The sequence below is a fragment of the Acipenser ruthenus genome, chromosome 45, assembly GCF_902713425.1.
Source record: "Acipenser ruthenus chromosome 45, fAciRut3.2 maternal haplotype, whole genome shotgun sequence".
Taxonomy (NCBI): domain Eukaryota; kingdom Metazoa; phylum Chordata; class Actinopteri; order Acipenseriformes; family Acipenseridae; genus Acipenser; species Acipenser ruthenus.
Window position 1 is genome coordinate 281,593 of NC_081233.1, and position 8,408 is coordinate 290,000.

General features: G+C 45.5%; 1 protein-coding gene across 1 annotated transcript in view; it reads right to left on the minus strand.

Moving 5' to 3' along the window:
* The window catches only part of LOC131720843 (paternally-expressed gene 3 protein-like), a 38,401-nt gene extending 38,206 nt beyond the window's left edge, over positions 1-195 (minus strand). The window contains exon 1 of the mRNA XM_059013026.1: positions 6-195. The gene's annotated coding sequence lies outside the window, so the exon portion shown is untranslated. The remainder of the gene's footprint in view (positions 1-5) is intronic.
* Between the last annotated feature and the right edge of the window lie 8,213 nt (positions 196-8,408).

Genomic DNA, 8,408 nt, shown 5'->3' on the forward strand with positions numbered 1-8,408 from the left:
CTCACCTCCTCTCTGCTCTCCCTCAGTGTCTGAACGGGTCTGTCTCCCACAGGACGAGGAATATACCAATCACAAAATACAAACCGATCAGCGCGGTCTGACAATTCATCTAATATGAACCGCAAAGGGAATCGTGATATCGGGGATATTTTAATTAAAAATGAATACGATTTTCAATTTTAACATCGTAAACGAGCTGTTTGTAGCTCTATATTTTTCCCAGTGAATACAATTTGAATTCAAGTAACCCCCTCCTCTATGCCAGAGTTAGTATAGTCCTTTCCTTATCTTTTGCAGATATATAATGTTTTTTATACTGATATTGATATTTCCCGTCCTTTTCTTCAGAACAAGGTGTTCAAACACTAACGGTATATCCCTGATAATGTGTTTAGAAGCATGTTATGTTAATTCAACTTCCGCGCCGGTGTCACAAACAGATGCAGAATGGCGTAGGCATGCGCGCAGTTTCATAGCTTTCTCTTAGCTCCGTGAAGCCCCCCCCTCCCCCCTCCCCCCCTTTCAAACAGCACAAACGATGAGTCATGTATCATTTGTTTGTGTCACGTTTGTGCCGGTTTCTGCCGTTGAAACAAACGTTTGTGCTGCTATAGTTTTTAAGATATTAACGATTCTTTTTTTAGGGCAGTGACGTCACTCAGCCCCCCTACAATGTCAGAATTGAACCAAACTTGTCGCATTGCTTTGTGCTACGTTTGTGCTGATCATTGCTGCAAAATGAATGTTAGAGCTGTTTTCCTTCAATATTTATTCACGATTCTTTGAGAGCGAGTGAGGTCACAGTCCCCCTATAATAACGGGTTTAAATCAGATATGGGTCATTCGTTTGTGCTGCGTTAGTGCTGCAATATTAACGTCACTGCTGCTTTCCTTCAATATGTATTCACACTTCTTCGATAAGAGTATGTCACTTGGTAAGCGACGCTGCTTACAGAAGTGAATACCAACAAAATAAATATGAATAGCAACGGAAGAAAGTCCAGTCTTTCTTTCATCACTGGAATAGCTTTATTCCGGTCAGAGCGAGAACCTAACACTGTTTTTAGGAAAGTATAGAAAAAGTGTGTCCTCTTATTGACTAACTGTTTCACAGTGTAATGAATCTGAAACAAGTGTACACTGAGGATGCATAGGCAATGTTGCGATATTTTTGCTTTTTTGTGCATCTCAAAATTTTCAAGTTCTACTTATTATTCAGTCCTTTTGCCTTAAGTGTACACTCTAAAACATGTTGGGTTGTTTTTGTAACCCAGCTATGGGTTCAGGTGTGTTGGGTCACTTTGTTGGGTTGGTTACCGTTCTGAGCAGGGGCAGGTCTTACCGCAGCTCGTGGGTGATTTCACTGAACCAATCACAATCAACTCCAGGTAGCTCGAGCTTCCCCACGGGCTCGCGAGTGTGAAAAGCAGTTCAAATTTCTCCTGAGGATTTGAGAAGACTGAAAGTAACAGCTACAGGTAACGGTCATATATTATATTATTATTATTATTATTATTATTATTATTATTATTATTATTATTATTATTATTATTATTATTATTATTATTATAATTATAATATATTTTTCTAATGTGGTTTTATTGTGTATCATGTTAATTAGGTGGGAGGATGTAGCGTCGAACCGCGAACATTCCAGCAACTGTGAACTTTAAGACGTCCCACAGATTTTTATTTATTTGAAAGAGTAGACGGAAGTGGTGTAGTCGAGGGTATACGCAGGTAAACGGAGTGTACCCATTTTTAAATTTGGGTAATATAGCGTTTATCCACTTCTCATAAGTAGGGCTTCTCGTTTTCTGTGTTTTCCAGACTTTTTGACTCTCCGAATTCAGTGGATACCCGTTAAGCCATTCGTGTATCTCAATCACATACTGAGAAACGCGTCAATAGTAACATTGATTTAATTATTTTTTTCTGTGAAACAACTAAATGGGCTTTTAAATCGTAAGTCTGACTTTTTTCATTTCAAAGCAGAAGCTTATTAAAGGAGATTAGAAAAGTCGGAGTAAAGCAGCTAAAATCAGAAGCCCTACGCTGCGCGAGACTGACAGCTGAGAGCTCTCATTCAGAACAGCGGCGCGAGCAGGGGGGCGTGGCCACTGGACTGCGTGTGCGTGTGCGTGTGCGTGTGCGTGTGCGTGTGCGTGTGTGAGGGAGTGCTCTGTTATTCGCCCACGCTACTCCACTACTCCGCTCGCTCCACTGGCTCCCGATCACCGCTCGCATCCAGTTCAAGACTCTTGTACTAGCCTACAGATGCCTTGACCAGACTGCACCCAGCTACCTCCAGACCCTCATCTCTCCCTACACCCCCACTCGACCTCTCCGCTCCGCCTGCACTAGAAGACTGGCTCTACCTCCGCTACGCTCCCCTGCCTCCCGAGCCCGCTCCTTCTCCACCCTTGCTCCGCAGTGGTGGAATGACCTTCCTACAGATGTCAGGACTGCCCAGTCCCTGACCACATTCCGGCGCCTCCTTAAGACTCACCTCTTCAAACAGCACCTGTAGAACTCCTCTGTTGTATCCTGGGACACTATCACCCTTCATGTAAATGTGCTTTATTTTGCTCTTATCTGCCCCCTATTTTACTGCATTTAATCCTGTACTTCAGAATACTGTAATCTGCCAAGTGTTTAACCTGTAGTATGTTGTATTTAATCACATCCTGATGTAACTATCACTATTTAATCATATCCTGATGTAACTATCACTATTACCTGCTGTATTATTGAATTGTGCTTTGTCACACTTGTACTTTACTTGAACAAAAGTTATTGTATTTCTTGCTCTTATTGTATTACTTGTATTGTAACACTTGAAATGTATTTGCTTGCGATTGTAAGTCGCCCTGGATAAGGGCGTCTGCTAAGAAATAAATAATAATAATAATAATAATAATAATAATAATAATAATAATAATAATAATAATAATAATAAATATATAAGACAGGGATTTGAGACAGGAAAAGACAGACATGGAGGCAGGAAACAAAAGACAGGACAGGAAAGGACAGGACAGGACAGGACAGGACAGGACAAGGGCAACAGGAGTGCATGCAGGCAGAAGCACGTAGCCTTGGAGGAATCATCTTGGGAAATCGACTGTTCTGTTCTTCTGGCTGGAACACTGCTGAGGGAACAACGGGTTTGTTCAAAAAACGGGTTTGGAAAAAAACTATTTTTTATTAGTACTTTTTTGTGCAGGACAGTACAGGACGGAAGGCTGTATTTGTGGCTGTTATTATATGTGATAACCAACATAGCTATTTAAAAAAAAAAGGGATTTACATTAACGCTTTTTTTGGCTACTTTATTGTTGATTTTCTCCCCACGGATCTAGGAGAGGGGTTATATTTTGAGTTTCACCTGTGCTGAAAGAAATGAGAAGAAAGGATTACTTTGTGTTATTCTTTATACAGACAGACAAATTCTTAGTCTATTTTTATATTGCAAAAAAGAAAACTCCTTACCTATGCTGGTTGGGCCCCGTACCACCCTTCTAGGTGTGCCTGAGGCCGACGGTGTGTTACTTACCTTACCCACAGGTTTCCAGTCCAGTTTCCAGGTCAGCTCGGTGGCAGTGGACAGAAGATCAGGTGAGGTCCGAGGGCGTGGCAGGAACGTGGGAGAGAGGAGAGAAATGCGACGTGAAAGACTGGCCGTAGGGAAGTGACCAGAAGGATGACGGGGTGCAGTTTACTTACCTGGGGTACAGTCCCTGACGGCCCCTTTGTTTTACCCCACTTTCTGATGGCTGGTTCTTCAGGTTGGTGGTCGATCGGCCAGGAGAGGTCCAGCAGAGAGCAGCTGTCCTATCAGCGACGAGGAGTCCGATCACGGACCGAGCGAGTCGGAGGGGGAGACCCTGGGATCATGGGATTTACCCCCGGACCATTTCTTTCTGTTTCGTCCAATCATTGTGTTACGTCCGTGACTGTTGTGTTTTAAGTGGACCTTGTGTATATTTTTTTCGGAGCCAGTGACCGAAAGGAGGGGATTGCCTCAGTGTGCCCCTCTTTCTCTCTCGTTCCCCTCTTTCTCTCTCGTTCCCCTCTTTCTCTCTCGTTCCCCTCTTTCTCTCTCGTTACCCTCTTTCTCTCTCATTCCCCTCTTTCACTCTCATTCCCCTTTTTCTCTCTCATTCCCCTCTTTCTCTATCACCCTCCTCTTTCTCTATCTCGTTCCCCTCTTTCTCTATCTCGTTCCTCTCTTTCTCTCTCGTTCCCCTCTTTCTCTATCACTCCCCTCTTTCTCTCTCGTTCCTCTCTTTCTCTCTCGTTCCCCTCTTTCTCTATCACTCCCCTCTTTCTCTCTCATTCCCCTCTTTCTCTCTCGTTCCCCACTTTCTCTCTCATTCCCCTCTTTCTCTATCACCCTCCTCTTTCTCTCTCGTTCCCCTCTTTCTCTATTTCGTTCCCCTCTTTCTCTCACTCCCCTCTTTCTCTCTCGTTCTCCTCTTTCTCTATCACTCCCCTCTTTCTCTATCACTCCCCTCTTTCTCTCTCGTTCTCCTCTTTCTCTATCACTCCCCTCTTTCTCTCTCATTCCCCTCTTTGTCTCTCATTCCCCTCTTTCTCTATCACCCTCCTCTTTCTCTCTCGTTCCCCTCTTTCTCTATCTCGTTCCCCTCTTTCTCTCACTCCCCTCTTTCTCTCTCGTTCCCCCCTTTCTCTCTCGTTCTCCTCTTTCTCTATCACTCCCCTCTTTCTCTCTCATTCCTCTCTTTCTCTCTCATTCCCCTCTTTCTCTATCACCCTCCTCTTTCTCTCTCGTTCCCCTCTTTCTCTATCTCGTTCCCCTCTTTCTCTCACTCCCCTCTTTCTCTCTCGTTCCCCTCTTTCTCTCTCGTTCCCCTCTTTCTCTATCACCCCCTCTTTCTCTCTCATTCCTCTCTTTCTCTCTCGTTCCTCTCTTTCTCTCTCGTTCCTCTCTTTCTCTATCATTCCCCTCTTTCTCTCTCGTTCCCCTCTTTCTCTCTCGTTCTCCTCTTTCTCTATCACCCCCCTCTTTCTCTCTCATTCCCCTCTTTCTCTCTCTTTCCTCTCTTTCCCTCTCGTTCCTCTCTTTCTCTATCACCCTCCTCTTTCTCTCTCGTTCCCCTCTTATTCTCTCGCTCCTCTCTTTCTCTCTCATTCCCCTCTTTCTCTATCACTCCCCTCTTTCTCTCTCATTCCTCTCTTTCTCTCTCATTCCTCTCTTTCTCTCTCGTTCCTCTCTTTCTCTCTCGTTCCCCTCTTTCTCTCTCGTTCCCCTCTTTCTCTTCACTCCCCTCTTTCTCTCTCGTTCTCCTCTTTCTCTCTCGCTCCTCTCTTTCTCTCTCATTCCTCTCTTTCTCTCTCGTTCCCCTCTTTCTCTCTCGTTCCCCTCTTTCTCTATCACTCCCCTCTTTCTCTCTTGTTCCCCTCTTTCTCTCTCGTTCTCCTCTTTCTCTATCACTCCCCTCTTTCTCTCTCATTCCTCTCTTTCTCTATCGTTCCCCTCTTTCTCTCTCGTTCCCCTCTTTCTCTCTCGTTCCTCTCTTTCTCTCTCGTTCCCCTCTTTCTCTCTCGTTCCCCTCTTTCTATCTCGTTCTCCTCTTTCTCTATCACTCCCCTCTTTCTATCTCATTCCTCTCTTTCACTCTCCTTCCCCTCTTTCTCTATCACCCTCCTCTTTCTCTCTCGTTCCCCTCTTATTCTCTCGCTCCTCTCTTTCTCTCTTGTTCCTCTCTTTCTCTCTCACTCCTCTCTTTCTCTCTCGTTCCCCTCTTTCTCTATCACTCCCCTCTTTCTCTCTCGTTCCTCTCTTTCTCTCTCGTTCCCCTCTTTCTCTATAACCCTCCTCTTTTTCTCTCGTTCCCCTCTTATTCTCTTGCTCCTCTCTTTCTCTCTCGTTCCCTTCTTTCTCTATCTCGTTCCCCTCTTTCTCTATCACTCCCCTCTTTCTCTCTCGTTCCTCTTTCTCTCTCGTTCCCCTCTTTCTCTATCACTACCCTCTTTCTCTCTGGTTCCTCTTTCTCTCTCGTTCCCCTCTTTCTCTATCACTCCCCTCTTTCTCTCTCATTCCTCTCTTTCTCTCTCATTCCTCTCTTTCTCTCTCGTTCCTCTCTTTCTCTCTCGTTCCCCTCTTTCTCTCTCGTTCCCCTCTTTCTCTATCACTCCCCTCTTTCTCTCTCATTCTCCTCTTTCTCTCTCGCTCCTCTCTTTCTCTCTCATTCCTCTCTTTCTCTCTCGTTCCCCTCTTTCTCTCTCGTTCCCCTCTTTCTCTATCACTCCCCTCTTTCTCTCTCGTTCCCCTCTTTCTCTCTCGTTCTCCTCTTTCTCTATCACTCCCCTCTTTCTCTCTCATTCCTCTCTTTCTCTATCGTTCCCCTCTTTCTCTCTCGTTCCCCTCTTTCTCTATCACTCCCCTCTTTCTCTCTCATTCCTCTCTTTCTCTCTCGTTCCCCTCTTTCTCTCTCGTTCTCCTCTTTCTCTATCACTCCCCTCTTTCTCTCTCATTCCTCTCTTTCTCTATCGTTCCCCTCTTTCTCTCTCGTTCTCCTATTTCTCTATCACTCCCCTCTTTCTCTCTCGTTCCTCTCTTTCTCTCTTGTTCCTCTCTTTGTCTATCACTCCCCTCTTTCTCTCTCGTTCCCCTCGTTCTCTCTTGTTCTCCTCTTTCTATATCACTCCCCTCTTTCTCTCTCATTCCTCTCTTTCTCTCTCGTTCCCCTCTTTCTCTATCACCCTCCTCTTTCTCTCTCGTTCCCCTCTTTCTCTATCACTCCCCTCTTTCTCTCTCGTTCCCCTCTTTCTCTATCACCCTCCTCTTTCTCTATCACTCCCCTCTTTCTCTCTCGTTCCCCTCTTTCTCTATCACCCTCCTCTTTCTCTCTCGTTCCCCTCTTTCTCTATCACTCCCCTCTTTCTCTCTCGTTCCCCTCTTTCTCTCTCGTTCTCCTCTTTCTCTATCACTCCCCTCTTTCTCTCTCATTCCTCTCTTTCTCTCTCGTTCTCCTCTTTCTCTATCACCCTCCTCTTTCTCTCTCGTTCCCCTCTTTCTCTCTTGTTCCTCTCTTTCTCACTCGTTCCCCTCTTTCTCTCTCATTCCTCTTTCTCTCTCGTTCCCCTCTTTCTCTATCACCCTCCTCTTTCTCTCTCGTTCCCCTCTTATTCTCTCGCTCCTCTCTTTCTCTCTCGTTCCCCTCTTTCACTCTCATTCCCCTCTTTCTCTCTCGTTCCCCTCTTTCTCTCTCGTTCCTCTTTCTCTATCACTCCCCTCTTTCTCTCTCATTCCTCTTTCTCTCTCGTTCCCCTCTTTCTCTCTCGTTCCCCTCTTTCTCTCTCATTCCTCTCTTTCTCTATCACTCCCCTCTTTCTCTCTCGTTCCTCTCTTTCACTATCACTCCTCTCTTTCTCTCTCGTTCCCCTCTTATTCTCTCGCTCCTCTATTTCTCTCTCGTTCCTCTCTCTCTCTCGCTCCTCTCTTTCTCTCTCGTTCCCCTCTTTCTCTATCACTCCCCTCTTTCTCTCTCGTTCCTCTTTCTCTCTCGTTCCTCTCTTTCTCTATCACCCTCCTCTTTCTCTCTCGTTCCCCTCTTATTCTCTCGCTCCTCTCTTTCTCTCTCGTTTCCCTCTTTCTCTATCACTCCACTCTTTCTCTCTCGTTACTCTCTTTCTCTCTCGTTCCCCTCTTTCTCTCTCATTCCCCTCTTTCTCTCTCATTCCCCTCTTTCTCTCTCGTTCCCCTCTTTCTCTCTCGTTCCTCTCTTTCTCTCTCGTTCCCCTCTTTCTCTATCACTCCCCTCTTTCTCTCTCACTCCCCTCTTTCTCTCTCGTTCCCCTCTTTCACTCTCGTTCCCCTCTTTCTCTCTCATTCCCCTCTTTCTCTATCACTCCCCTCTTTCTCTCTCATTCCTCTCTTTCTCCATCACCCTCCTCTTTCTCTCTCGTTCCCCTCTTATTCTCTCGCTCCTCTCTTTCTCTTTCGTTTCCCTCTTTCTCTATCACTCCCCTCTTTCTCTCTCGTTCCTCTCTTTCTCTCTCGTTCCCCTCTTTCTCTATCACTCCCCTCTTTCTCTCTCACTCCCCTCTTTCTCTCTCGTTCCCCTCTTTCACTCTCGTTCCCCTCTTTCTCTCTCATTCCCCTCTTTCTCTATCACTCCCCTCTTTCTCTCTCGTTCCTCTCTTTCTCTCTCGTTCCCCTCTTTCTCTATCACTCCCCTCTTTCTCTCTTGTTCTCCTCTTTCTCTATCACTCCCCTCTTTCTCTCTCGTTCCCCTCTTTCTCTCTCGTTCTCCTCTTTCTCTATCACTCCCCTCTTTCACTCTCGTTCCCCTCTTTCTCTCTCATTCCCCTCTTTCTCTATCACTCTCCTCTTTCTCTCTCGTTCCCCTCTTTCTCTCTCGTTCTCCTCTTTCTCTATC